Below are 6,184 nucleotides of genomic sequence, written 5' to 3'. Positions count from 1 at the left end.
ACTGCGATGGTGACAACGAATGTGTTACCACTGCTGAGTGTGAATCAAACACCTGTAGTAAGTACACAAATTCACACACACACACACACACACACACACACACACACAGACAGACACACACACAGACACACACACACACAAACACTCACACTCAAACTGACACTCACACTCACAAACATATTACATTCTTCATTCTTCTAACATTGAGAAAGGCCATTGAAAGTTAGGGTAACTGACGAAGTCATCAATTCTATATTTCAAGGTTGTTAACACAGATCTTCCTGGTTTAGTGGCGGTACACATGGGTAATATGTCCATGTTGACGTGTTGACAGAAACCAAAGTGGGACAGACATGTCCAGGTTCCAACTTCACCCATTGTACTGCTGACACACAGTGTGTTAAAACACGCACTGGTAGTAACACCTTTCAGTGCCGTAAGTGTGTGTGTGTGTGTGTGCAAGTGTGTGTGTGTGTCGGGGTGGGGGGTGGGGGTATGGATTGGGGAGACTGCATGTTCGTGTGTTTTTCTGTGTAAGTGTATATGTGTTTGTGAGTATTTGTGTATGTATGGGGGCGGATGGGGCTGCGTGTTTGTGTGTATGTATTGCATTGTATTGTTTTGTATTGTATTGTATTTCTCTTTTTGTTACAACAGATTTCTCTGTGTGAAATTCGGGCTGCTCTCACCAGGGAGAGCGCGTCGCTACACTACAGCGCCACCCCCACCCCCACCCCCCACCCCCCACCCCTCTTTTTTTCTTCTTTTTTTTCGTGCAGTTTTATTTGTTCTTTCCTATCGAAGTGGATTTTTTCTACAGAATTTTGCCAGGAAAAACCCTTTTGTTGCCGTAGTTTCTGCTACGTGCGCTTAGTGCATGCTGCACACTGGGACCTCGGTTTATCGTCTCATCCGAATGACTAGCTCCAGACCACCACTCAGGGTCTAGTGGAGGGGGAGAAAATATCGCCGGCTGAGCTGTGATTCGAACCAGCGCACTCAGATTCTCTCGCTTCCTAGGCGGACGCATTACCTCTTGGCTGTCACACCATGTATGATAATTGTGTGCGTGTGTGTGCGTGCGCGTGCCTGTGTGTTTGTCTGTGTGTGTGTGTGTGTGTGTGTGTGTGTGTGTGTGTGTGTGTGTGTGTGTTCCTTTTATGTTTATGTGTATTTATTTTAAGTGTATGTGCATCTGTATTTCTGAGTGTGTGTTTGTGTTTCTCTCTATATGTGAATACATTTAAAAGGCAATGGCCACCAGAGTTAGTTGTCATCGTTTTCTTTGAGGTACCCTTCACCTGGTTACATAAGTGCTGTATTAACTAAATGAAGTAATGATTTATCCCTCAGCAACAGTATCCTGTTCTCTGTGTTTTTTCAGGAATCTCTGCTGGTAGCAATGTGAACTGTGATGGTGACAACGAATGTGTCACCACTGCCACGTGTGAATCCAACACCTGTAGTAAGTACACAAATTCACACACAGACACACAGACACACACACACACAACACAGGACACACACACATACACACAAACACTCACACTCAAACTCACACTGACACTCACAAACACATTCTTCATTCTTCTAACATTGAGAAAGGCCATTGAAAGTTAGGGTAACTGACGAAGTCATCAATTCTATATTTCAAGGTGGTTAACACAGATCTTCCTGGTTCAGTGGCGGTACAGATGGGTAATATGTCCATGTTGACGTGTTGACAGAAACCAAAGTGGGACAGACATGTCCAGGTTCCAACTTCACCCATTGTACTGCTGACACACAGTGTGTTAAAACACGCACTGGCGGTAACACCTTTCAGTGCCGTAAGTGTGTGTTGTGTGTGTGTGTGCAAGTGTGTGTGTGTGTCGGGGGTGGGTGGGTGGGGGTATGGATTGGGGAGACTGCATGTTCGTGTGTTTTTCTGTGTGAGTAAGTGTATATGTGTTTGTGAGTATTTGTGTATGTATGGGGGCGGATGGGGCTGCGTGTTTGTGTGTATGTATTGCATTGTATTGCATTATATTGTTTTGTATTGTATTGTATTTCTCTTTTTGTTACAACAGATTTCTCTGTGTGAAATTCGGGCTACTCTTACCAGGGAGAGCGCATCGCTACACTACAGCGCCACCCCCCACCCCCACCCCCACCCCTCCCACCCACCCCCACCCCACACACACCCCATTTTATTTTTTCGTGCATATCGTTTTATTTGTTCTTCCTATCGAAGTGGATTTTTCTACAAAATTTTGCCAGGAAAAACCCTTTTGTTGCCGTAGGTTCTGCTATGTGCGCTTAGTGCATGCTGCACACGGGACCTCGGTTTATCGTCTCATCCGACTGACTAGCGTCCAGACCAACACTCACGGTCTAGTGGAGGGGAAGAAAATATCGCCGGCTGAGCTGTGATTCGAACCAGCGCACTCAGATTCTCTAGATTCCTAGGCGGACGTGTTATCTCTAGGCCGTCACACCATGTATGATAATTGTGTGCGTGTGTGCGCGTGCACGCGCGTATGTGTTTGTCTGTATTTTTGTGTTTGTGTGTGTGTGTGTGTGTGTGTGTGTGTGTGTTCCTTTTAGGTTTATGTGTATTTATTTTAAGTGTATGTGCATCTGTATTTCTGAGTGTGTGTTTGTGTTTCTCTCTATGTGTGAATACATTTAAAAGGCAATGCCCACCAGAGTTAGTTGTCAACGTTTTCTTTGAGGTACCCTTCACCTGGTTACATAAGTGCTGTATTAACTAAATGAAGCAATGATTTATCCTCAGCAACAGTATGCTGTTCTCTGTGTTTTTTCAGGAATCTCTGCTGGTAGCAATGTGAACTGTGATGGTGACAACGAATGTGTTACCACTGCTGCGTGTGAATCAAACACCTGTAGTAAGTACACAAATTCACACACACACACACACACACACACACACAGCACACGACACACACACACACACACACAAACACTCACACTCAAACTCACACTCACAAACACATTACATTCTTCATTCTTCTAACATTGAGAAAGGCCATTGAAAGTTAGGGTAACTGACGAAGTCATAAATTCTATATTTCAAGGTGGTTAACACAGATCTTCCTGGTTCAGTGGCGGTACAGATGGGTAATATGTCCATGTTGACGTGTTGACAGAAACCAAAGTGGGACAGACATGTCCAGGTTCCAACTTCACCCATTGTACTGCTGACACACAGTGTGTTAAAACACGCACTGGCAGTAACACCTTTCAGTGCCGTAAGTGTGTGTGTGTGTTGTGTGTGTGTGGGGGGGGAGGGGGTGCGGAGGTGGGGGAGTGGGGGTATGGATTGGGGAGACTGCATGTTCATGTGTTTTTCTGTGTGAGTGAGTGTATGTATTTGTGTATGTATGGGGGCGGATCGGGCTACGTGTTTATGTGTATGTATTGTATTATATTGCATTATATTGTTTTGTATTGTATTGTATTTCTCTTTTTGTTACAACAGATTTCTCTGTGTGAAATTCGGGCTGCTCTTACCAGGGAGAGCGCATCGCTACACTACAGCGCCACCCCCCACCCCCCACCCCCACCCCTCCCACCCACCCACCCACACACACACACCCCATTTTATTTTTTCGTGCATATCGTTTTATTTCTTCCTATCGAAGTGGATTTTTCTACAAAATTTTGCCAGGAAAAACCCTTTTGTTGCCGTAGGTTCTGCTACGTGCGCTTAGTGCATGCTGCACACGGGACCTCGGTTTATCGTCTCATCCGACTGACTAGCGTCCAGACCAACACTCACGGTCTAGTGGAGGGGAAGAAAATATCGCCGGCTGAGCTGTGATTCGAACCAGCGCACTCAGATTCTCTAGATTCCTAGGCGGACGTGTTATCTCTAGGCCGTCACACCATGTATGATAATTGTGTGCGTGTGTGCGCGTGCACGCGCGTATGTGATTGTCTGTGTGTGTGTGTGTGTGTGTGTGTGTGTGTGTGTGTGTGTGTTCCTTTTAAGTTTATGTGTATTTATTTTAAGTGTATTTGCATCTGTATTTCTGAGTGTGTGTTTGTGTTTCTCTCTATGTGTGAATACATTTGAAAGGCAATGCCCACCAGAGTTAGTTGTCAACGTTTTCTTTGAGGTACCCTTCACCTGGTTACATAAGTGCTGTATTAACTAATGAAGTAATGATTTATCCCTCAGCAACAGTATCCTGTTCTCTTTGTTTTTTCAGGAATCTCTGCTGGTAGCAATGTGAACTGTGATGGTGACAACGAATGTGTCACCACTGCCACGTGTGAATCCAACACCTGTAGTAAGTACACAAATTCACACACACACACACACACACACACACACACACACACACACACACACACACACACACAGACACACACACACACACACACACACACACACACACACACACACACACACACACACACACACACACACACACAAACACTCACACTCAAACTCAAACTCACACTCACACACACATTACATTCTTCATTCTTCTAACATTGAGAAAGGCCATTGAAAGTTAGGGTAAATGACGAAGTCATAAATTCTATATTTCAAGGTGGTTAACACAGATCTTCCTGGTTCAGTGGCGGTACAGATGGGTAATATGTCCATGTTGACGTGTTGACAGAAACCAAAGTGGGACAGACATGTCCAGGTTCCAACTTCACCCATTGTACTGCTGACACACAGTGTGTTAAAACACGCACTGGCAGTAACACCTTTCAGTGCCGTAAGTGTGTGTGTGTGAGGGTGTGTCTGTGTGTCGGGGGGACGGGGGGGCGGGGTGGGTATAGATTGGGGAGACTGCATGTTCGTGTGTTTTTCTGTGTGAGTAAGTGTATATGTGTTTGTGAGTATTTGTGTATGTATGGGGGCGGATGGGACTGCGTGTTTGAGTGTATGTATTGTATTGTATTGTTTTGTATTGTGTTGTATTTCTCTTTTTGTTACAACAGATTTCTCTGTGTGAAATTCGGGCTGCTCTCACCAGGGAGAGCGCGTCGCTACACTACAGTGCCACCCCCCCCCCCCCCCCCCCCACCCCCCCCCCCCCCCCCTTTTTTTTTTCCTGCGTGCAGTTTTATTTGTTCTTCATATCGAAGTGGATTTTTCTACAGAATTTTGCCAGGAAAAACCCTTTTGTTGCCGTAGGTTCTGCTACGTGCGCTTAGTCCATGCTGCACACGGGACCTCGGTTTATCGTCTCATCCGAATGACTAGATTCCAGACCACCACTCAAGGTCTAGTGGAGGGGGAGAAAATATCGCCGGCTGAGCTGTGATTCGCACTCAGATTCTCTCGCTTCCTAGGCGGACGCGTTACCTCTAGGCCGTCACACCATGTATGATAATTGTGTGCATGTGTGTGCGTGCGCGCGCGTGTGTTTGTCTGTATGTGTGTCTGTGTGTGTGTGTGTGTGTGTGTGTGTGTGTGTGTGTGTTCCTTTTAAGTTTATGTGTATTTATTTTAATTCTATGTGCAACTGTATTTCTGAGTGTGTGTTTGTGTTTCTCTCTATGTGTGAATACATTTGAAAGGCAATGCCCACCAGAGTTAGTTGTCAACGTTTTCTTTGAGGTACCCTTCACCTGTATTAACTAAATGAAGTAATGATTTATCCCTCAGCAACAGTATCCTGTTCTCTGTGTTTTTTCAGGAATCTCTGCTGGTAGCAATGTGAACTGTGATGGTGACAACGAATGTGTCACCACTGCCACGTGTGAATCCAACACCTGTAGTAAGTACACAACTTCACACACAGACACACAGACACACACACGCACACACACACACACACACACACACACACACACACACAAACACTCACACTCAAACTCACACTCACAAACACATTACATTCTTCATTCTTCTAACATTGAGAAAGGCCATTGAAAGTTAGGGTAACTGACGAAGTCATAAATTCTATATTTCAAGGTGGTTAACACAGATCTTCCTGGTTCAGTGGCGGTACAGATGGGTAATATGTCCATGTTGACGTGTTGACAGAAACCAAAGTGGGACAGACATGTCCAGGTTCCAACTTCACCCATTGTACTGCTGACACACAGTGTGTTAAAACACGCACTGGCAGTAACACCTTTCAGTGCCGTAAGTGTGTGTGTGTGTGTGTGTGTGTGGGGGGGGAGGGGGTGCGGAGGTGGGGGAGTGGGGGTATGG

This window comes from Babylonia areolata, chromosome 12 (genome assembly GCF_041734735.1).
Source record: "Babylonia areolata isolate BAREFJ2019XMU chromosome 12, ASM4173473v1, whole genome shotgun sequence".
Classification (NCBI taxonomy): domain Eukaryota; kingdom Metazoa; phylum Mollusca; class Gastropoda; order Neogastropoda; family Buccinidae; genus Babylonia; species Babylonia areolata.
The sequence above is the reverse complement of the archived record's forward strand: the minus strand, read 5'-3'. Positions refer to the sequence as shown.